The sequence below is a fragment of the Octopus bimaculoides genome, chromosome 1 (genome assembly GCF_046866305.1).
Source record: "Octopus bimaculoides isolate indiv1 chromosome 1, ASM4686630v1, whole genome shotgun sequence".
Lineage (NCBI taxonomy): Eukaryota > Metazoa > Mollusca > Cephalopoda > Octopoda > Octopodidae > Octopus > Octopus bimaculoides.
In genome coordinates this window covers 117,993,693-118,021,192 of record NC_142928.1, presented here as the reverse complement: position 1 = coordinate 118,021,192, position 27,500 = coordinate 117,993,693, and positions in this window count along the sequence as shown.

Genomic DNA, 27,500 nt, shown 5'->3' with positions numbered 1-27,500 from the left:
AATGATCTTGCAGATACACAGGGTTAGTGATGCTGGAATTAATAATTCTGTTTTATTCTCCTGAAGAGCTATTTTGAGTTGATTTAATAATTAGAAATTTTAATTTCTAGGGAAGTAGTTGTTTTGTTTATAAAATTCTAGGTTAGGTGGTCTGCCTTTAGAGCAGTATATTAATCGTCTATAAAAGAATGAAAACAAGTCAGAAGTAATGGAGGTAAAAGTATATATGATTGTCTATGTGCACGGCCGTGTGCGTGTGTGCGCGTGAATGTGTGTGAGCAAAATACCTGCAAGTGACATATAATCAAGAGTAAAATATAACCTTCTAATAATAATAATAATAATAATAATAATAATAATAATAATAATAATAATAATAATGATGATAATGATACATATATATATACATACCTGTACACACACATATATACATATGTATATATATATACTCACACATACACACACACACACACACACACACACACACACACACAGATATATATATATATATATATATATATATATATATATATATATATATATATATATACACATACATAGATATACACATACAGATATATAAATATATGTACGTAATACTATTATGTATATATCATTAGGATTTGTGTCACGATTCTGTCTGCAAATGTACTTGCCATGCGTTCATCAAAGGTAGAATTAATATTACACAAAGGACCGGTGGACATCTTTTTATGTTATCTTGAAAAGACTTTATATGATACATTTCGCAGAATTTCTGAAAGAGTTAGTATCAATCAGATGTTTTCAGTATTTAACTCTTAACATTAATGAGTTCCCTGAAGAATGTACATTTGTATTTTTACATCTTAAATTGTGTATTAAAAAAAAAACTAGGAAAGAAACTACTCATTGCATCATGCGAAATGCTATACGTATGAATTTATGAATTGAAGCGTTTCCAAGCTTTCCCCCCCCCCCCTCTCTCTCTCTCTCTCTCTCTCTCTCTCGCTCTTGCTCTCTCCCCACTCTCTCTCCCCCTCTCTATCTCTCTATTTTTAAACAAACGTCTTCGTGAATGTATTATATATATATATATATATATATATATATATATATATATATATATATATATATATATATATATATATGCATAAGTTTAAATTCCCTTGAAGTCAACTTTGTCATATAACATTTCAGGATCGATAAATTAAGTATCAGTGAAACACTGGGCTCCATGTAATAGACTTGACCCATCCCCACGAATTTCAGGGCTTGTGCCTTCAGTAGAAAAGGATTATTATTATCATTACCTTGTGAGATTAAATTCCCCTAAGTTTAACTTTATCTATCATCTTTTCGGAGTTGATACAATATAGTAAAAGTTAAGTACTGGGCATTATGGGATATATTTATCCTCTCGAATTGCTGATGTGTTTACAACAGAAATAACTTCTTTTTATCGTTTTTGTTGTAGTCTACAAGTTCCTGTGATCATACACTTCGGCGCCCCTTCATGTGCCGTCGCATATAGTGATTTCATTCGAAAAGGTCTAGATTTCTACCTTTGTAATTAGAAAAGGTATTTGCAAAGCAAAGATCTAAAAAAATTTTTGAATGTTTTCTCCTATTTAGGGAGCTAAAAATATTTCAACCTATACTGCAACCAGTGTCGAAAGATTTTCATTAAACATACAGACAATTTTAACGTCTGAAGATGGAAGGAGGGTGGCTGATGCTCTTGCCATACCTGGTAGCAGTAATATTAAATTGTTATCAGTCATGAAAAATTTGCTCGCCTAATATCTGAGTGCATGTAGGTGTGTATGGTTTTCGACCACAGATCTTAGTCGAGGTTATCTTGTGGAATGGTGGATCACATCAATAGACTGTGATGCCTACGGGACTAGCCTGCTGCGAGGCACAATGAAATTTGTTGTTGATTTCCGTTTCCAAAACAACCCACACTTTGAGTGGGCGTACTAGGAGAAACACGACAAGACTGGATGTTTTCCATTAGGAGATTTATTACAACATGGCAGATGTGCTCGCCTTTCTTTTACCAGTTACCTACAAGAAAAGGGGAGCCTCGGTTATAGTTATAGATCTGGGGAAGGAGGTGAGCAAGACGGGCCTACCTTTTGACAGTTTTAGGGTCACAGCTCTATTAAATACAGTAAAGACTTAAGGACAATTTGTTTACCATGAAGTTGATTCTCCTCGGAAATGTACTAAAAAATACAAAAACCTATGCGATGTACGACAAATTCCATTTTATGCAATACTTCACAGAACACATTGGAAACAGATCTGGCTTAAGCAGGGCATTCAAATTTAAAATGGCACAACACTTGACAGAACAGATCATCGCTACCTGGTATCTGTCCCAAATATAACCGATATTAGTTCTAGGTTTAGATGCTGAATGTCTCCAATGCACAGCGGTATCAGTTTAGAGATAAAATTAAAAGGTCAATTACTGGTAGCGCATCGCATTGCGCAATTGTTACTCAAGAGTCCTTTCTGATGGCAGAACTGCATTCGATCACTTACTGCAGAAGATTGGCTGGTTGAGAAACATCAAATAAACTGCAACTCAAAAAGATCCGGTCACTTTAGTTGTCAACTTCATGGTTTTGAAATATCAGAAACCTGACATTTCACGGTCTATGTGGTAGAGAGATATCACATAATATTTTATAATGGTACAATGTATGTTTAACAATGTGATATGACATAGTAAACAAAATAATTTTATAGTACAAGTAGTCATATATCACGATTTCTTTTACAATAATATATATCACAGAGTTGCTATAAACAGTATATATGTGTGGATGAATCCGCTCTTTTATAATTCACAAATTTTCAAACGATTGTAATATCATATGGATTTTTATTATACCTGTATACTATGTAAATTACAATATATCTAGATTAACAAGAAGCATATTTTCATGCCTTCAAATTTTAGACGTCTAGCACTAACATAATTTTGCATTTATGAATTTATATATCAAAGGAATTTATGTTTAATTTAACATTCAAGAACTTCCAGCCCAAATCAGAGTTCTATATAATGTTAGATCATTTTAATTCATTCTCGGAGAAATGCCCATATCTTGACATTCGGCAGATTCATCGACGTGTATTCTTCAATCATGCGCTGAAAATACGGACAAAGATTAAGGTCTTCCGTGTCATTGTCCTGTCAACTCTACTTTACGTTTGTAAGACCTGGACGTTGTACCGCCGTGACTTCAAGCGCCTTGAATGCTTCCAGCAATCGAGGCTGCGACAGGTCCTCAACATACAATTAGAAGATCACGTTACCAGCAACGAGGTTCTTGGCTGCGCCTAACTACCAAGTGTCAATGCCACCATTCTTCGCCATCGTCTCCGCTGTGCAGGTCACGTCCAGCGTATGGAGCCCTTTCGTGTCACAAGTATCATGCTCTACGGAGAACTTGCAATCGGAGCAAGACACAGCGGAGGTCCGAAATTCCGTTTTAAAGACCAATTCAAACGTACCTTGGCTCAAGCTAGCATGCAACCATCCCCAAGGGAACAGATTGCTACGGATAGGGCGGCCTGGAGGACTGCTACTCGCAATGGAGCCAGATCCTTCGAGCAGAACAGACACCAGAATAAGTAGGCAAAACGTAGAAGAAAGGAGTGTCTTCAACATCCTCGAACTGCACCGATCATCCTGTTCGAGTTTTCCGAACGACTCTTTCACCACCGACTTGGACACCAAAGTCACTTCCGGCACAAACATCAGCCGAGGAGACTGGATGGAAACTGACGAACCCAATGCTCGAATACGAGCTGGAACCGACATATACCTGTCTACCTCTCTCTCTATCTCTCTCTCTCTCTCTCTCTCTATCTATCTATCTGTCTGTCTGTCTGTCTGTCTGTCTGTCTCTGTCTCTGTCTCTGTCTGTCTCTCTCTCTCTCTCTCTCTCTCTCTCTCTCTCTCTCTCTCTCTCTCTCTCTCTCTATATATATATATATATATATATATATATATATATATATATATATATATATATATATATATATATATATATTAGAAGGTTTGGAGGTGATGTACAGGAATTATATTATAGAAAAAAAATTAAGGTACTCAGAAATCTGGATGTTTGTACATTTACAGATTTTTATTAATGTCACATGTTTTATAAATTAAATAAAGCGCTTTTCACCTAATCGTGTAGGATTTTCAAATTGTTATGAGTTCACCTTGCGGTGAGGTCTCGTTATATAGTTTTATTGAGTGTTTAGGGGTGGAGAGAGGGATATATAGGATAAAAACAGAGGGTGAGGAATGGAGGGAAAAGTGAGAGAGAGAGTGTGTGCGTCTGTGTTTGTGTGTGTGTGTTTGTGTGTGTGAGTGTGTGTTTTTTGTGTTGGTGTGTGTGTTTGTGTGTGTGTCGATGGGAAAGAGAAAGGAAGAAAATTGTGTTTATAGCTGGTCAGTTCTTTTCAATGATAAGTTTATTCTTGCTCTTTTAAAGAAATGGCAACAGCAAGTGTGATTGTTTTGAAGAAGTTGTTTTTCAAAAAGAATCTTTGGTGTCCTTGTGTAGTAGGAGAGTGTGTGGGTGCGTTTTTGTGTGTGTATGTGTTTTTTTTTGTATGTATATGTGTGTGTCGTGTGCGTGCGTGTGTGTGTGCCTGTGTATTTGAAAGGTGTGTCAGTGGGAAGAAGAGGGAAGAAGATTCTGGTTACAGCCGGTCAGTTCGTGCAATGACAAGTTTATTCTTGGCCTTTTTAGAAAAGAAAAACTGCAAAACCAGATGGCATTCTTTGGTATCATTGTCCAGTGGTAGAGTTGTGTGTGTGTGTGTGTGTGTGTGTGTGTGTGTGTGTGTGTGTGTGTGTGTGTGTGTGTGTGTGCCACGAAATCTCCCTCGACTAGACACCAATATGTATGTTACCTAAATCTACTAAGAATATCTATAAAGAAAAACAACAATATCAAACAAAGACAATAACCAAAAACAAATATTGTGTCATGTAAATAATATCTGCACAAAACACTTCCCGCTTTACTAGAATGAAGGACACCTCAGAATAATGAGACTGAGGTATATAAAATTCACAAATATGCATTTCCATCATCAGCTGCCAAATAGATATCACTATGGTTTTAACATCTGTATATTACCATTGCATTCGGTGGTGTCAACGGCATTAAAAACATAAATGCTCCATGGGAATCAATAATAATCGGCAGTAGCAAAACATTAGCAGAGTATGTCCAGTATGCCAACACATGCTTATTATCACAAACAACAGCATCAAATTAAGCAATTAGTAATAATTTATTGTTACAAAACAATACCTATTAAACAAAGAGCTCAATCTCAAAAAGGACGTGGCGAATGTAAAATTATTACACAAAAGAACAAGTTAACTAAACATATTAAGAAAAAGAGACTATGAAAGAACCGATTGAAGCTGTTAAGAGAAAAACAAGTACTTAAAACACATAGACTATGCAACGAACATAAACTACTAGATACGTTTCTTAAATTATACCATGTCACAAACATGAAACCACACAAAACACAAGCCTAATAAAACTTGCGGAAAAGTATATTTCCTAACCAACGTAATCGAACAATTTACAGTTGCAAAAACGTTCATGATCAATATATATAAAATGTGTTTATATTATAAAATACATTAAACGAATAAGCTAAAATAGAAATTAAAATAAAAAACAGAATTAAGAGTAAATTAAAAATTATATAAAAATACAATAAGTACAATAAAAAGCTACAAGTAATTATAACTATTGAAAATTTCTAATTATAAATATGCTAAATAATCCATTACCTGTAACCTGGGAACTACTCAGACTATACTTAAATTTTGGACAAAACTAATATGTAATGAGTTTTAATCAACATGTACACATTAAGCATTAAAAATTAGTAAAGAAAATATATCTTAACAAACTTATTCTATATATAATGCTCACGGGCTTCAGAGAAATCCGCGGAAGCCAAAATTAACGTATTTAACACATTGCTGCCAAAGACAATAGACCTTTATCTGTCAACATGCGGAAGTCAATCCCAACTACCCAACGAAATTAACGCTGTACACTATTGTGAGGGTCACCCAACTCCCCAAAATGCAGAAGTTTGTAAAACGTGGCTATCCAGGGGTGGTGACGTTGTACACAATAATGTATAACAACTCCACGCATGCTAAAACTCCAACAGAACTGCTAAAATGTGATTTAACCTTACCTATTTGAAAACTAACTTTCCTTACCATTCCTTGCCCCGCTGTAAAATATATATTTTCTCAACATTTCACTTTGCTTTCCCAAGCAACTTCCCGTTGTATTTTATTCACAAAGTTTTGAACGAACCAATATTTTCACATATGTGGATTTCCTCAGAAAGATCGAACTCAAATCTCTGTCTTGTGATTATGAAGTGATTTTTCATAAACACACATTAATACCCTGAGGCTACCCTATACAAGAATACTGATTCTAAATTTTGGCATAAGACTCACAAGTTCGAGAGTGGGGAGTAAGCCAATTACATCGACCCCAGGGCTCAGCTGCTAACTCATTTTATCGATCCTGGAAGGGATAAAAAGCAAAGTCAATCTCCGTGGAATTTGAACTCAAAAAGTTAAGACGGATGAAATGCCACTAAAGATTCTGTCACCTCGCCGCCTTGTCTATACAAAGAATATTTACTATATTTATATGGATAACAATTTAATAAAAGAAGTTTACAAAAAGAAGCAATGATCAGGTGTAAACAGTAAACAGAACGCTAGGGACGATGAAATTGTCATAGACGAACAGGAAAGCTGTCAACTTTGTTAAATTTTTACAGATGCAAAATATCATTTGAAAACTATATCGGAAATAAATACACCGACAAGTCTTTAATAGTGATATACAGAACATGACAACAGCTTCAGTAACGTTAGAAATAATTTATTTCTACTTAAACCAAGCAGCTCTCGTCAAGATGCTCGTTGATAATTCTGCTTTCCGTTAAATTATACTAACTTGGCATAGACCGACTATGTAAATCAATATTACGAATGTGATATAAGAAGTGTCAGAGCCAAGATGGAAACTTCTGTGTCGTTGCGCGGTTTGCTAGAAATTGTAACCATTTATCCTTCAATAACCATTTATTCTTCAATAACACTCATACTATATAAAATAAGAAAAGACATTTGAATAACATAATACTAGATAGATTATAACAGAAGGATGTCTATATAGTAATGACTTGAACATCTTTGATTATACAGGCTAAATAACAATAACAGTAAATACTAATTAATTAAATATAATGATTGATGTAATTGATTAAACCCCAAGAAATCAGCGTCACACTATTTTGAATGTGCGCTAACAGAAACCAGAAACTAAGTAAAAGAATATAAGAATATCTTGGTTTCAGCTCTGCGCAATAACAAGCAAAATATGCCCCAGCCTATATTTCTAAATGTTGACAGGGAAATATATTTCTTTAATGATCAACAAAGGTGAAATATAACTCGACTGTGTGACGCCAACAGTTTCATAGTTCAGCAACTATGTCTACCTCGATAGATAAAGAGATAGATATGAATACATGCACACATACATATATACGTACATATATACATATATACATACATACATATATATACTTCACATATTTATACATACATACATGCATATATATATATATATATATATATATATATATATATATATATATATATATATATATATATATATATATATATATATATATTTACGTATATGCGGGGAGACAGACGTATATCCATGCATGCATATAAATAATAATATAACGATAAAAACAGTGACAGAAAATGAACAAATCCAATAGTAAAGGCTTGAATTACTAAATTACTAATTGGATTGCATTTGAAATCTACAACATTAATTTGAAATGTTTGATGCTAAAAACTTTCTCACATGCAACAGTCTGCATTGTTCTTGCAGTGAAACTAAATGGTAGTTTGTAAAGCATGCTGACGAGCTACTTTATTTCTTCCGCTTCATTAAACAATATCTTTAATGTGTAGTTCCTACATAGAAGACTTATGTTAAAGAAAAGGAAACCCTGTTGTCACATCCTGACAAAAATGAAATGATTATGAAAGTTAGAGTATAAGGTTATATGTTGTTTAATCATACAACATATTGAAGTTATCAAGTCTTGCACATATGCATTCATTTAAAGTATATATTAGCGAAGTCATTTTCTCCTTTATAACTTTCTTTTATTTTTTTTCTATAATTTTCTTGTTTCTTTCATCAAAACAGCTCTAATCAACTGTGGACCGTCGTGGGAGGATTGATCTTCAAAATGTTCTGGTTGGTTTAAAGACTTTCTTGTAGCTTATACTCTAAAGTAATTTCCTGTTTCCTCTCATCCTGTATGATATTTTGAATTACAGTGCGCAGCAAGCTAACGTGATAAAGTACTCCCACTGTCTAATGTAGTCAACCGTACATCAAATTGTGATGTTGTTACTGCTGCTATTTTGGCTCCAAACCAGCTGATATCGAGTAATCTTATAATAAAAGTCACTCCAACCGTGTCAAATCCCGTCTTTTTGCATATCCTGACCTATATTATAATGTGTTACTCTTCATATCCTTCTTCACTCTGTTACTTTCTCTTGGTCGCTTGATGAATACATACATATGTACACACACACACACATACACACACACACACACACACACACACACACACACACACACACACACACACACGTATATATATGCAGCTAAAATTAGTGAAATTGTGATTTTTATAAAAACGTCCGCCCTTTCAACCCCATCCTGTATATACATACATACATACATACATGCATACACATCTCTCTCTCTCTGTCCTTGTCTCTCTCTCTCTCTCTCTGTCTTTGTCTCTCTCTCTCTCTCTCTCTCTCTCTCTCTCTCTCTCTCTCTCTCTCTATATATATATATATATATATATATATATATATATATATTCGTCTTTTGTTTTTTTTTGTGAATTCTCCCTATATATATATATATATATATATATACATATATATATGTATATATATACCTACATACATATATATATATATATATATATATATATATATATATATATATATATATATATAGCTAGCTAGATAGCAAGCTAGGTAGATAGATAAGGATAAGGTCGTTATTTGAAATACTTATCATATCAAGTGGTCAGTATGGAAATAAAAAAAAAACTTATAAGTATTAATTATTAAAATTATAAATGAGGATATCTAAGAGATACCACCATGCTAGAGATAGAAGTCAAAACTTGACTCTAAAACTACTTCATATATTCATATATCACAATGTCAAGAGACTAATACATAAATAAACTAGCAGATCCAGAAACCCGGAACTGAGATTATCTAAAATTTTTTGCTAGTTTATTTGTCAATTTTGGATTTTCATAATATGCTGTATATATATATATATATATATATATATATATATATATATATATATATATATATATATATATATATATATATATATATATATATATATATATATATATATATATATATATGAAATTGTTTTAGAGTCACGTTTTGATTGCTTTCTCTAGCATGGTTGTATTTCTTAGATACCCATAATTATAATTTTAATAATAGTTAATGCCTATAAGGTCTTTATTCCCATACTAGCGATTTGATATGATCGGTATTTGAAATAACGATCTTATCCTTATTGAAAAAAATAAATTATATATTACCTTGTTCATTATATTTACTGCGGTGGTATTTTAACCATATAGCACGTAGAGTTTAGACGGGCAATTAAACCGGTCGTGTATGCACATACATATATATATATATATGTTTGTATATGTGTATATGAGCGCATATTTAAGTATTTGAATATTGTGTATATATATATATATATATATATATATATATATATATACACACACATATATATATATATATATAAATATATACATACATGTATGCATATATACATATACATACATACATATATGCACATATATATATATATATACATACATACATATATATATATATATATATATATATATATATATATATTATACACATGTATTCGTGTATTTGTTGTACGTATGTATGTATACATGTATGTATGTATGTATGTGTAGTGTTGACTATACATACTCGGAAGAACTAATGATGAATGGAATATATTTGTGTGTATATCGTATATTTACTTTTGCGCTTGTTCCCAACTTCACCGCTTGATGTGTTTGTAACTTAGCTGTTCGGGAAGAGAACGTTAGAATTGGCATCCGTCTCAACTACTGGCCTCAATTTGTTAGAGTAAATCCTTGAAGAGGTGCCCTAGTACTGTCACATTGCAATGGCCGATAAAGGTAAATCGTGGAAAAGAAACATACCCGTTATTATTCAATTTATATACTTAAACACATAATTTGTATAACACCTTGACCGTGTATTTAAAGTTTATGATCATTCCTATTATGGTGTCAATTATTCATTAAAAAATAAAATTGATATTTCTTTATTATGCAGTATTTTTTACAATCTCCTGTAGATAGTGTCTTGGTATGCTCCATGAAAAGTAGTTGATCCTTGCTCTTTACAGAAATATTTTATGATACAAGTCATAAAATTAAGATAATCTGAAAAGTTGTATGGTCTGTCTCCTCTTCCAGCAGCATAAAGAGATTTTTTTTCAAAGCCGTTGGGTAAAATCGCTTCGCGCAGTTTACGGTAAGAAAATATTGAATGAATAAATTCGTTTTCTGTTTTGAAAGGGCTAAAGCGAGAGATACTATTTTAGCAAAAACATGCTTTTCTAATTTCAGAAACGTTTTTAGTTTGCTCTACGATCGACAAACAGTTACGAGTTAAAATGAAATTAACAAATGAAAACGAGACAGAAAGCAGCAAATAAAGTGGTGAAAACAAAGGATAAACGTTTAGATAAACAAACTGCGGTATATCTATATGGAAGAAATTCAGGAAAAAGAAACGAAACCTCAAAATAACATAAACCGAAAAATATAGAAAGATTTTCTTCTGCAAAACACGATTCCCGACAGTGATTTGTTGTATCGAGAAAGCTGGTCGTTAGAAGGGGCATCAGGTAAAGTTTTAAAAACTTGCTGTATTACTTAATTTTCTCCATTGACTGCTGACTACGTTACTTATTTCTTGTACTTAAATATTTGTATTAGACACAAAATATTGGGAGTTGCACATCACTAGAAAAAATCTATGGTAAGTCATATACATGGAGCTGAAACAAAGAAAGAAATGTAACTATATGTTGCAACAGAAACATACATATACATGTTTTAAAGTATTTTATTGGAAAAATGTGCGTATAATCAAGTTATATTCTATATATATATATATATATATATATACGTATATATATATATATATATATATATATATACGTATAAAGATATATATATGTGTGTGTGTATGTATGTATATATCTGTGTGTGTATGTATATATGTATGTGCGTATGTATGTATGTGTATGCATCTATCTATCTCTCACTCTTTGTCATACTTTGTCTCTTTTTCTCTCCCTCTCCATGTATATATATATATATATATATATATATATATATATATATATATATATATATGTTACATATAATATATGTATATATACATACATATAAAATATATACACACAAAACATGCATATATGTGCGTGTGCTCTTATATATGCGCCCGCAAGTGTGTGTGCGTGCTTGTGTGCGTGTGTGTGTATGTGTGTGTGCTTGTGTGTGTGTGTGTGTGTGCTTTTGTACATGCACGCACTCCAGCACGTATAGATACCGTCCTTCGTGTATTCTTACCATCTTAAAGACCATCACCCTATCATTTCCATCACATCTCAAACTATCATTCTTATCAACTTATCATATGTTTTTTCTTCTTCGGAAATATCATACTCTCTTATCTTTATTATATTTCTATTTTATTTCCTGTTATTTTGATTTTGTCTTTATTTTTAATGTATTCGTTCTTTTGTTTCGTTTTTATATTCCACGAGATTTATATTTTCTTTCTATAATTCCTTCACATTTCAGCATTTTCCTTTCATATTTGTCTTTCAAATAATATTCTCTGTATATCTCTCTCCCTCCTCTCTCTCTCTTTCTTCTTCGTTGTATTTCATATCTCTTGTCACTCTTTTTTGTTTCTTAGTTACAGTTTCACCTTTATGTCTCTTGATGTTTTATAGTTTCTTTGGTCTCTCTCTATATTTCTTCTTACTTTTTCACTTTCTTTGAACAATCACTTTTGTTTTCTTTATTAATATTATATTTTTATTTACTGAAATTCTTTATTTTTGTTTCAATACACAAACACACATGCACACACCCATATATATATATATATATATATATATATATATATATATATATATATATATATATATATATATATGCATGTATATATATATATATATATATATATATATATATATATATATATATATATATATATATATATATATATATATATATATATATATATATATATATATAAATATATATATATATATATATATACATATATATATATATATATATATATATATATATATATATATATATATATATATACATATATAAATACATGCATATATCTATATATCTATTATACATGTGTGTGTGTATGTATTTATGCGTGTGCATGGTTGTGTATATTTGAGTGTGTCTGTGTGTGTACATTCTATCCACATATTTTCTTATTGATTGTACTTTTTTCTAAAATATTACTTGCTATTCTTCTTCTTTTCGTCATCATCATCATCATCATCATCATCATCATCATCATCACCACATTATTATTATTATTATTATTATCATCATCATCATCATCATTATTATTATTATTATTATCATCATCATCATCATCATCATCATCATCATCATCATCATCATCATCATCATTATTATTATTATTATTATTATTATTATTATTATTATTATTATTATTATTGTTATTGCACATATTGTGTTGTTGCTACTCCACTCATATTTATACCATATGGTGAAGCAGTTTCTCATATTTTAGTAGTTCTCACGAAAAGACATGACGTCATTCATTTGATGTGTTCACGTCATTTATTTGAAATGTTAAGATGGTCATGTCGATTTTTATCATTATCCACTATTACATTTAAACTAAGACCTTATATTTTCTTTCTTTTTTAAAAAAAAATTCTGGAAATGCTTTAAAAAACTGGAATTTGTCAAAGGAAGAAATTGAGTTATAAAAAAAGTAGAAAAGATCTGCTTAAATTCTATGAGCCAAAAAGTTTTTAAAAAATTAATAAAAATCATCGATCAGAGTCGTTCGTAAAAATTTTGAACTTTAAGTCAATGAATCAAGTCTTTGTATATGAAATATTGTATTGATTTCTAAATGTACTTAAGAATGCTGTTGTTTAAGAGTGAGCCTTAGATTTCTTGAAATATGGAGAGATTATTTCAGAGTGATAAGTTTTCAAGGATGGAGTATTTGTGATAGTAGTTTGTGTAGGTTATAGGGTTTGAAATGCGACAGCTGAGAGGAGAGTTGAAGAGACGAATGGACTTCGTATACAACAACGTAGTCAAGTATTGCAGACAGAGTTCTAATCACAATGTTATAATAATCAAAGAGAGGAGAAAATGTTTCAGTGTGATAATTAGTGAATATTTGTCAACCAGACGGAGGGCTTTTTGTGTGTGTCCAGAATTACTGAGTGTGTACCAGCAGTACCACCTCTAATATCAGTGCTGCAGTCTTTGATATTTTATTGGGATTTGAAAAAAATTGTGGCAGATTAAAAGCTGCTTGAGAAAATAATATCGCATCCTAATAAATTTTCATTTTCGTGTCTATTCTAGACTATGATTACGACGAGTATTATCCTGACATAGACGTTAAAATCAGTGCACGGTAAAAAGTTTTAGTAACACTGATCTGCATCCTATGTACCAAAATGACATACGCACTAACTAAACAATTGCAAGTTTCTCCATACGCACACATGTGCACTATAAAATACCAAGAGACACATACACATACAAATGCACACAGGTAATCCAAAATCGCAGGAACAGTCTTGACTAAAGCAGAACAGTTGACATTTTGCTTGTGACTTGGCTGAGTTGCAAAGATAAACATCTTAAATATATATCGAAGAAAAACATACATACGTTCATATATACTCATATACATGTGTGAGTGTGTGCACGTGCTATTGCGTATGCGCGTTTATGAGTGTGTGTGTATGTGTGTGTAACCACACACACACACACACACACACACACACACATAACATGGCAATCCTACTCAGCATAAGGTTACTACATTTTAGCCCCACCAAAACATTTTTCCAACTGGATACCGACACATGATCTGTGTCCGTATACTATGAGCAAGGGAGTCTACTGCTCCCTTTCTAGCCGTAACGATACCTCTAGAACAATGGTTTCTGGGTAATTTCCCTTAGTGGGTACAGGGCAACAGGCGACTAGAGATAACAGCCACTCACTCTTACTCAAAGTTTATATTTTTAAAGCGACAAACAGTAGCTGATCTCGTAAAGAGAAAAAGAATTAGTTTTAAGTCTTTGAGCGAGAAATATGTTGTAAAAGTACCATACAGTAAAATCTATTTGCAAACACAGCGTGGCAATTCTACGCCGACGATGTTACTACTTTTTAGCCCGCCCCCACCAATATTTTTCCAGCTGGCTACCGACACATGATCTGTGTCCGTATACTGTGAACAAGGGAGTCTACTGCTCTCTTTCTACCCGTAAGGATACCTGTAGACCAATGGTTTCTGAGTAATAACCCTTCGTCGGTACTGTGAGCAAGAGCGAGTGACTGCTATCTCTAACCGGTGGATGTCCTGTACCGACGAAGGGAAATCACCCAGAAACCATTGGTATCGCTACGGCTAGAAAGGGAGCAGTAGACCTCCTTGCTCACAGTATACGGACACAGATCATGTGTCAGTATCCAGCTGGAAAAGATGTATAGGTCTGTCATGTTACGTTAACAAATAGATTTTTCTGTACGGTACTATTACTACATATTTCTCGCCCAGAGATTTAAAGCTAGTTGTTTTTCTCTTTACCAGATCGGCCACTTTTTGTCGCATTTAAAGTATATATTGTGAGCAAGAGCGAGTGGCTGTTATCTCTAGCAGGCGGTTGTCCTGTATCGATGAAGAAAGGTTACCCAGAAACCATTAGTCTACAGGTATCGCTACGGCCAGAAAGAGAGCAGTAAACCCCCTTGCTCACAGTATACGGACACAGGCCATGTGGCAGTATCCAGCTGGAAAAGATGTTTTCCTGGGGCTAAAATGTAGCAACATCGTCCTGCGTTGGACTGCTACGTTGCATTGGCAAATATACTTTCCTGTACGGTACTATTACTACATACCTCTCGATCAGAGATTTCTCTTTACACACAAGCACACACACACATACACACACATATATATATCCATAGAATCAGGAGATATGAGAGGTTAATATATAGTTATATAATCACATCACGTCCAGAGGATTACGGCCGTTTCACAAACATTTTATGTGGCATTATTTCCAGTATGGAAGGAATTATGTGTATGTTTGCATTAATAGGTATGTTTGTATTTGTATGTATACAATACACTTGTATATTCATAAACTTATACAAATAATGAAAGCTAGCTCATTAAATCATCGGATCATCATGGTTACATCAAACGTTTAACTCTTGACCTTGACAAGAGAGGATCGTGATTTTGGACTTTAAACACAACGCATAGTGAAGATCACGATCTACCAAAGGAAATATTAATTTAAGATATTCATTATCCATCCAGTAATATATACATATGGACATTCAATAAGCTACGAAGCAGGACAAATATCTGGTGAGACGTTTTGCGGTAGAACATGAGCCAAGTTTCATGGTACTGAGAGGTCTGTAGAGATCACTTCAACAATTTTCAGTATCTCCTAAATACTTGTATAAATTCAGTTTTCTTGACTTTATGTTACCCCAGGTTATATTGTGGTAGAATGAGAGTCACTCTGATGCTTCAGCAGCGACCTCTGACATTTTTATTTTAATACCCTGCACTTGTCAAACATTTATGTCTTGCGTTAAGACTGCATAACCTGCAATTGATAAAGTTCTAACTAGATGGTCAAATAGTCTCGTATTGATGTTCGAGGTATTCTGTCCACCTACAACAATGAAATGCCGGCTCTTCTGTAGTTTCAGGCATATAGAATATGTAATATCAATATATTACACGAGGGAGAACATTTTTATCTCAGAAATATCGGGTGATTTTACATATGTGCGAAGGATTTTTTTTTTCACATTTCATGGGACTAAGATAGATGAATGAAATTATAAGTAAAAAATAAATGAAATATTTTGAAAGATCGAAATTCAAATAAAACAACTAGTATAATAGATATAGTATTAATAAGAGATTTAGTATTAATTCCATGTAAGATAGCGTGTGTGGCATGCTTAGCAAGACCAAGCACACAAGAACAACTGTTATAGATTGTTTACTATTATATGGCATGTTATAGTTTCGGTAGAATACTTTTGTCATTGTGAATAATATCAAGTAATATTACGTAGATACAATAGTCATATTTATATTTTATTCATGGGCATTATATGAAATAAAGATCTAATCAAATTTTTTTTTAAAAACTACTAAAATAATATTAATGAATCTTGGCATTCGTATATTTGCAATAAATAAATGTACTCAATAATATCAGAACTTTATCATTTTTAATTACAACAAACTAGAAAATACTGGTAATGAAGGGTAGAGAAAAGTGTTTTAATATGATTACAGAACTTTCACTTCAGTTTTACTTTCACTACATAAATTGGAAGCTCCAAAACATTTTATGTATAACTGTCAGTTTCAATGCTTTAACTTCACAACAAACCAATTATTAAAAATATATCATGATTATATCAATACAAAATCTATCAATTCCCTGAATTTGACATTTCTTTTCATTAAATAATGCCATTGAAACCATATTTTAGTTTTAACAATTCTAAAGTAAATCCTCAGATGCTCAGTTTCAGGATTTTAAATTAGGAATACAAAAATCAACATATACATCATTAAAATCAATACGTTTTTGCTGTCCGCTATTTCACCCGCAAAAAACTAACAAAAATACCTTCTAAGTCAGACACTTATTATGTCTGTCGTTCGCAACACCAACTCGCTTTCCCTCCTATATTTTATCTGTCATTTCACCTCAGTAAGTGACGGCTAACAATTCAACATTCAAACAACTGCTAACAATACCTAATACATAGACGTAATGTGTCATGAATCTTTCGTTGGTTGTAGCTTAAAAAGTTGAACACATTCATAATTCTTGCCTTAAAAGAAAAGCGAACAACGAACAACGTCAAATGAATACCCAGGATATTGCAGTTACCATCAAAGTCACAACGTAGAACGCTGTAAGTGTTAGTATTAGTTAGTATGTCTTCAATAAAATGAAATAATTCTACCAACAAAAGAAAAAAACTGTACCACATTAATTGGGTAATATATTATTATCAGTCCGCCAAGGTCGACTTTGTCTTTCATCCTTTCGGAGTCGACAAATTAAGTACCAGTTGCGTACTGGGGTCGATCTAATCGACTGGCCCCCTCACCAAAAATTTCAGGCCTTGTGCCTAGAGTAGAAAAGAAGATATTATTGTCAGTATCTATTTTCCAACATTCAGTACATACCTTTATTGATCCACCTCAATTTTTCTCTTGGTCCCAAAATTTAAAAGCAGAAATCTTGAAATATAAAATAAAAAGTATTCATAAAATAAAAGTATTTTATTTTTCTGCCATTTAAAACTCATTTTGTAGTTGCCTTCCAAAACATAATTTCACAGTGCCTTATGTACTTATGTAAACTGTATTGTCTATGTATGAATGTATATATATATATATATATATATATATATATATATATATATATATATATATATATATATATATATATGTATGCATGTATATATATATATATATATATATATATATATATATATATATATATGCATGTATATATATATATATATATATATATGTATGCATGTATATATATATATATATATATATATATATATTATATACTCTTTTACTCTTTTACTTGTTCCAGTCATTTGATTGTGGCCATGCTGGAGTACCGCTTCTAGTTGAGCCAATCGACACCAGGACATATTCTTTGTAAGCCTAGTACTTATTCTATCGGTCTCTTTTGCTGAACCGCTAATGTTACGGGGACATAAACACACCAGCATCGGTTGTTGGGGGACAAACACAGATACACACACACACACACACACACACGCACACATACACACACACACATATATATACGATGGTCTTCTTTCAGTTTCCGTCTACCAAATCCACTCACAACGGTTTGGTCGGCCCCAGGCTATAGTAGAAGACACTTGCCCAAGATGCCACGCAGTGGAACCGAACCCGGAACGATGTGATTCGTAAGCAAGCTACTTACCACACAGCCACTCCTGCGACTCTCTCTCTCTCTCTCTCTCTCTCTCTCTCTCTCTCTCTCTCTCTATATATATATATATATATATATATATATATATATATATATATATATATATATATATATATTATATTATATATACATATATATTATATATACATATATATATGCGTATAAATATATATTATACACACACACACACACACACACACACACACACATATATGTATGTATGTGTGTGTATGCATGTATGTATGTATTTGTGTGTGTGTGTGTACGTTCTGTATGTATGTGTGTTTGTAAAAATCCATGAATAAATATACTGAGATTCAGACTGAGGTATAAACAAAATGTTTAGTTTGGCATGATGATTTTCTCTTCCAGTTGCAATAACTACTGATTGTTTCCCTTGTTCTCAATTCATATTTTATTATCTGAACTAAAGTGCAAATAAATGTTATGTTCCAAATTGTATACAATTGAATATTAAATGTCTGTGTATTAATGTTTCTGTCTTGCAACCGTTCCTGTTTTTTCTCTTCTTCTTTCACGCCTTCCTTTCCTGTTTCCTATTCCCTCCTTCTTCCTCCTCTCTCTTTCTTTCTTTATATCATATCCAGCACTGACACCATTGACAAAACAACACCAGCAAAAGCAATTTCCCTTCCACCACCATACATTTCAAAAGACCAGTCTCGCTAGCATCAAGCCTTATACCCAATCACGCACGCGTGCACACACACACACGCGCACACACACGCACACACGCACACACGCACACACACACACACACACACACATACATAGTCATATGCACGGACACACACACACGCACACTCATACATAGTCAAATGCACGGACACATGCAACCAGCATTGTCACCACATATATCCCGCCCGCATCTCTGTTATCTCATGCTGCAAAGCCACGAGTTTTGCCGCAGGATAGTAAAAAATGATATTCCGTAGCTAGCAAGTTCTTTCTTTTGTTTTCTGCATTTACTGATTTTGTTCTGTTGCATTTATTGCTATTGTTGTTGTTATTATTGTTGGCTCGTGTTTCGGTTAGATTTTTGTTTTGTTTCGTTTATAAGAAGTCTTGTTTACTTGCTATTTGCTTTTTTTTCTTCACTCCTGTCTTTTTCTCCCCTTTTAATTCTCATTATAATTTTTCTTGATTCTTTTCGTTTTTAATTTATATTTTCTACGGTGTAATTGCTATTGTTGTTGCTTTTATTAATTTCCTTACCTTCATACCATTATTCTTTACCAATATTGTCCTTCCCTTCTTCTGCTTTTGCTTCTCATTCATTTTTTTCCCCTTGTAATGCTTTAAGGTATCACTGTCGGCAAACGGAAAATTTTCATTCATTGAAACACGTTGCTAACGCCACGTGACCATGCGCATCTTTCTTTCAGTTGCCTCCACCATTCGCCGCAGTATAACTCTTGCGAGCTTTATTCTATTTAGTAAAAAGCACACATTCATAAGCAGACAAGCATATACGCACACATATACAGGCACAGATAACTCTTAATCAAGTATACGTAATATTAAAGACGGAAATCTTAAACATTCTGCGCACTTCTACATTAAATTATGTTTCACATTTTCAATGTGTCTGACTTCTTTGTTTTACCGAAGTGATTCTTATGTATTAAAAGGCCATTGGCTATCACTTGAGCACGATTTTCCCTTCAGGTAGAAGACAGACACTGAAAATCTCCTTTATTGAATATGTTAAAGTTGTATTAGCAAAATCCTTTATCAAACATGTTGTAAGCGGAGTGTATGCTGGATTAAATTGTCTAAAATATCTTAGAAAGCAATAATTCGCAGATCTGAGATTTGATAAAATTTCACAATGCATAATATATTCGACTAGGGCATAATATGATAATCAGTCTAATACATACTATGGGATGAATTCTATCTAATTGTTGAAAATTACCAGAGACTCGTAAATATGCAGAAGAATTTGAAAATGCAATCTTAAACATACGATATAATGGACTTTTGGGTTGGGTAAACTTTCAACGCACACTTTTAGGAAGCGGAGATTAATTGAGACACGTGATTTTCCGTGGATTATGGGATAATACGTATATTCTTGATAAATATCTATTCTGCCTATACTACTCACTCACAAAACTCCTAAGACATGTCAACTCTTTCGATGTATTGACTTTTGAATGATAGACATGTACATTGACAAATATATAAATCTAAAATACAAGTCCTTGGTTATTAGAAATACAATAACAAATCCAGTGTTGCTATGGTATATGTAATTTATCATTAATTAATTTTTTACGTGATCATCGCTAGAAGAAGCAAAGTAACTAATTTGTAACTTCTCCTTACGAAATAGATTGTGCATTTATCTTCCCTCGCGTGTATATATGAAGGAAGTTAAGAAAAGTTGATCATAATTCACAGGTAAACTAAATCATGTTAGTTCTCAATTGATACTCGACTGCATTGGTTCTCAACCACATTTAGCCCATGGGTCCCTATAATTCCTATTTTATTCAGATGGACCCTCATAACCATTCGATGTTAAAAAGAAATCTAATTATTGAATGTTATTAGGAATTGCATTAAAAAATATTATGAAATATTGTGGATATTGTAGAAGTATAACCAATTTATTGCGCATACATTTTAACAAAAGAAAAATCCCATATGGACCATCAAGAGTCATGTGGACCCCTGTTCAGAACCACTGGTCTACTATTTCATGTATGTAGAGACACTTACACAAACATAAAACTGTAGCGAAATCTACTTCTATATACAAAACAGCTCCAAATGAAAGTAAGGGAAAATTATACATACTCATATGTAATATTTATACGTAAATCATTCGCAAAACAGAGGTACATGTTAATTGCATATATTTAATAAATAGAAGTGAATAATAACTAAGGAAATTCTAAGACAAGTCATTGTAAACATCTTTTATGAGATCTTCTTACAGGAATACGTAAACTAAAGGAAGAAAATATTATAGAAACGGAAGAATATATATATATATATATATATATATATATATATATATATATATATATATATATATATATATATATATATATATATATATATCAACAAATATGTAGACACATGCATACACTCATATATATTCACACGAATATGCATGTAACCACATGTATATATACAGGTGGGAATGCATAGTCGTATCTCCACGCCTGTTTATATATTTGTCTATACACATGTTTACATATAATATACACACATATATAAATATATAAGCATATATATTCACCAATGTTTATATGTATATGAATATATTCATACAAACACGCTCGCACATGTGTAAATATATATGTGTGCGTGTTTGTGTGTGTGCACATATATATATTTGACTGGCTTCTTTCAGTTTCCATCTAACAAATCCACTCACAAGGCTTTGGTCGGCCTGAGTCTATAGTAGAAGACTCTCTTATAAATAGCGAACAGATCATGTGTTGATAATATACTTAAGTAAGTCAATGTATTGTAAGTCGATGTATAATATATATGAGTTGATATATGTAAGTCCTAAAATAATTTTCTACGTCATCAACACATATTATATGCCTATACCTAAATATATATATATATATATATATATATATATATATATATATCTATATATATATATATATATATATATATATATATAGAGAGAGAGAGAGAGAGATATATACATACATACATATGTATGTATAGAGATAGATAGATAGATAGTTCCATACATACATACATTCATACATACATACATTCATATATACACACATACACACACACACACATATATATATATATATATATATATATATATATATATAGACCCATACAAAGAGGGGGAGAGAGAGAAAGAAACCGAGATAGATAGATAGATAGATAGACAGATAGATAGATAGATAGATAGATAGATAGATAGATAGATAGATAGATAGATAGATAGATAGATGGGTAGGTAATTATTTTGTACACAGATATATTTATAGGCATCTGGAGGAAGAATATCTTGGATCCATAAGAGCAGATCCTGTAGATAATGTATTTACCACAACCAATGACAAGTACAATTAATGTTGTTATATATTTACTACAAACACATGTGCCTGTGCATATATACGTATATGCATATATGTATATGTATATACATACATGCATATATATATATATATATATATATATATATATATATATATATATATATATATATATATATATATATATATATATATGTGTGTGTGTGTGTGTGTGTGTGTGTGTGTGTGTGTGTATACATACATTCATATATGTATATATATATATATATATATATATATATATATATATATATATACACACACACATATCATATGTATATATATATATATATACACAGATCATATGTATATATATATATATATATATATATATATATATATATGTATATATGTATATATACACATGCGTGTATGTATATATATATATACATACGCACTCATAAAGATTATATATATAGTGTGCACATATATGCAAGTGTGTGTGCTTGTGTGTGTGTCTGCGTGTGCTTGTGTGCGTGATGAGTGTATGTGTGTATGTTAATATGTGTGTGTGTGTGTGCGTGTGTGTGCGTATGTGTTTGTGTGTTTGTGCGCGCGCGTGTTTGTGTATATATGCTAAGTGTACTTCCTTTCGCAATCAAAATAATTTTTCGCTATTATTTCATCTGATAACTCCCACTTCTTTAAACAGGAAATATGAAGAAAATAATATCATATAATATAGTATATTGATTCTTCATATGCAGCTATATCTGCAGAAACGTTTATGCCTATTTATGTATGCAGTTAAATGATGAAATGAAAATTAGTTTGACTCGGACAAGAGGCGTTTTATAATGTCATTTATCACTAAAACCGATATGTGTGTGTGTGTGTGTATCGTTTTTAATGATAAATGACATTATAAAACGCCTCTTGTCTGCATCAAACTAATTTTCATTTAATCATTTAACTCTGCATGCATAAATACGCATAAACGTACATCTATCTATCTATCTATCTATCTATCTATCTATCTATCTATCTATCTATCTATCTATCTATATACATACATATATATATATATATATATATATATATATATATATAGTTTTAGGGAAAATAACCAAGTTTCAAGAACTCATCGATGAAAATCCACTATATTTTATCTATAAAGCTCAATTTAATTTAATTTTTTTATAAATTGATTTTAATTGAGTTTTTACTTGTAATTTTGGATTTTGTCCCGAATATTATTATTATTATTATTATTATTATTATTATTATTATTATTATTATTATTATTATTATTATAATATATATATATATATATATATATATATATATATATATATATATATATATATATATATATATATATATATATATATATATGTATATTTACTTTTTATATATCTTTATATTTACTTTTTATGTATCTTTATGTGTTTTTACACATCGTATTTATGTGTTTTTTACACCTCGTTTTTATATACGTTTTATATTTTATATGTATCTCCATTGCATTTACTTTTCTCCTTTCATATCTACATCTTCTATATTGACTTCTCTATGTATTTTCTATGTACTTATTATATTCTGTTTTTTTTTGTTTTTTTAATATGTGGGGTAGATGAGGCCCATTAGCCAAGTGAAGGCGACTCTTCTAGGAGAAGGACACTCTGACATAAAACCGGTAGGACAACCAGTATAGGAGAATAACACTCCGAATTCAAATTGATCTACCACTGCTGGCTTACAGTCTCCTTTTGAGGAAAAGCCTTGGAGAGGATACTCTGATATAAAACCTGCAGTCAACTTAGTACTAGTCATCTTGCTCTCGCTTGTCCCTGGATTATACTATTTTGACCTAGAGAGTGGCAAAGGTGTTGTACAAGCGTTTGTCACTAAAATCCAATGAAGTACAGATGTCCCCAACAAGAGAAAACACTGTCAAATCACAGTCATCTTAGTCACAGTCATCTTAGTATGACCCGAGAAGGAATTAGGGAAAAGAAAGAGAGAGAGAGGAGGGGGAAGGATGGATGGGGGGAAGAAGGAAAAAGGAGTGAGAAGGGCAAGAGAGGAGAGGAAGAAAGAGGAAAGGAGGAGAGAAAAGTCCTGTGGCGATGGAGGAGTGGCGACGTATGCAGACTTGACCGGTTGGTAGCATACAGTTACAAATCTGCACATAAGGCGACAGGGTTCTTATCTTAACATCGCTAACATGTCTTCATGGACAGAGGCTATTTTTCGGTGGAGAATCTTGTGTCTGAGCAGCCCTTTTAAGGAGAACACTGCTCACTTGGATATACTGGGAAGGTGCTAGAAAAGGTGCATTAAAAATTGTCTGTCCGCACTCTGCTGGTTAGTTTACTGCGGCTAACGGTGGTTCAATATAGCAGGAACGAACGAAGGAATATAAGCAATAATAAAAAGTATGCGAGGAAAAAGGTTTTACTTAACTTGGCATGCTGGAATGTGAGAACTCTCTTGGATCGAGCGGATAGGCCTGAAAGAAGAACAGCTCTAGTAACTAAGGAGCTGAGACGTCTTAATGTTGATATTGCAGCTCTATCTGAAACAAGATGTTCAGATGAAGATCATCTTGTTGAAAGAGCAACCGGCTTCACAGTGTTCTGGGTTGGGAGGCCAAAGGGAGAGAAAAGGGAGTGTGGTGTTGGGTTTGCAATTAGAAGTAATTTACTGAAAGACCTAGAACAACCACAAAGTATAAATGACCGCATGATGAAACTCCGGATTCCTCTCTCTTGTGGACGCTTTGTGACTGTTTTCTCCATCTATGCTCCCACATTCTCAGCAAATGAAGAAAATATCCACGCATTCTATGAGGAACTTAGAAGTAGTATCCTCTCAGTCCCTCTGAATGAGAAGTTGGTTGTGCTCGGCGACTTCAATGCACGTGTTGGCAGGGACAATAGTGCTTGGAATGTACTTGGGCGGTATGGAATAGGTAAGGTGAACAAAAATGGTTTACACCTGCTACAAATGTGCTCTGAACTAGGGTTGGCTGTTGGGAACACATTTTTTCACCATAAGCTGAAACATAAAGTCACCTGGATTCATCCAAGATCAAAGCATGGTCACATGATTGACCTTGTATTAACTCGGAAATCTGACCTGCAGGATTTGTGTAGTCTCAGAGTATTGCGAGGAGCTGATTGTGATACTGATCACAAAATGGTTAGGGCTAAGTTCAAATTCAGGGTTCGTACAAGAAAGCGCAGTGTAGGTGTGCGAGTCCTCCAAAAAATTGATGAAGGACAACTTAAACAACCACATGTCTCACAGCTATTTCGGGATAGATGCAGTAATATTTATTTTGAAGGTTCATGGCAATCTTTTCGAGAAGGATTATATAAGGCTGGAGTGGATGTGCTGGGTTTTTAGAGGAGACAACATAGAGATTGGTTTGACTCCAATGATGCAATGGTAAATGAGCTACTGGCAACAAAGAGGTCTACTTATGAAAAACTTCTTAACCCAAACATTAAGGGCAAAGAAAAACTAGAAAAGGTATACAAAGCGCAGAAAGCAGAACTGCAAAAGGAATTAAGGAGGCTCAAAGATACCTGGTGGAGTAATTTGTCTGAGGAAATACAGGCATCTTATGAAAGGAAAGACATTAAAAACTTGTATGGCTTATTGCGACAAGCTTTTGGACCGCAGTCCTCAACGTATGTTCCCTTGAAATCAAAAGACGGAAATGAGGTTATTAAGGATCCGCCTGGAATAATGAGCAGATGGACGATGCGCCTTCCATTGAAGAAGTAAAACTGGCAATACGGAAACTGAGATCCAACAAAGCTCCTGGGCTGGATGGTATTCCAGCTGAAATTCTGAAAGCAGGTGGGGATCACATCTCCGAAATTCATAGCCTGTTGTGTCAAGTTTGGACTGAGTCCTCTGTGCCACAGGAATGGATAAACGGCATTCTAATCCCTATATACAAAGGTAAGGGACCCAAATCAGTGTGTGGTAATTCCAGAGGAATAACTCTCCTGGCACATACTGGGAAGATACTTTCGAGGATCATGTTAGAACGTCTGGTGGAGAATGTGTCCACATGTGATTCCTGAGGAACAGTGTGGTTTCAGACCCGAGCGGGGAACGATGGATTTATTTTCTGCAAAGCAGGTTCAGGAGAAATGTTTAGAGGAACAAATGCCACTATACCAGGTCTTTATAGATCTAACTAAGGCATTTAACACGGTAAACAGGGACGCACTGTGGATTGTTTTGTGCAAACTTGGTTGCCCAACACATTTTGTGAGCCTCTTCGAGAAATTGCACAGCAACATGAAAGCTCAGGTAGTTTTTAATGGTAATCTATCTGATGAATTTTCAGTGGACGACAGTGTAAAACAGGGAGATATTCCTGCCCCTACACTCTTCTCTATATATTTTGCCGCATTGCTTTGGTATGCATTTGAGGATTGTAACAGGGGAATCGGAATCAGATTCCGGACATCTGGTAGCATATTTAATCTGACCCGGTTTAACTGTAAGGCAAAGGTTTTCAGAGTACTTGTCAGAGAATTGCTCTATGCTGATGATGCTGACTTGCTGGCACACACAGAGGAAGATATGCAACATTTAATGGATAGATTTTCCACTGCATGTACATATTTTGGACTCACAGTAAGTCTGAGAAAAACCAAGGTAATGTTTACCCCCATACTCGGACAAATATATATTGAATCAAACATCTTTGTGAACGGAACAAGATTAGAAGTCATTGACACCTTTGTTTACCTTGGAACCACACTGTCAAGAGATGGTGGTCTTGTTGCAGAAATATACTATCGAATAGTGAAGGGAAGTGCTGCATTTGGAAAGCTTGAAAAGCGAGTATGGG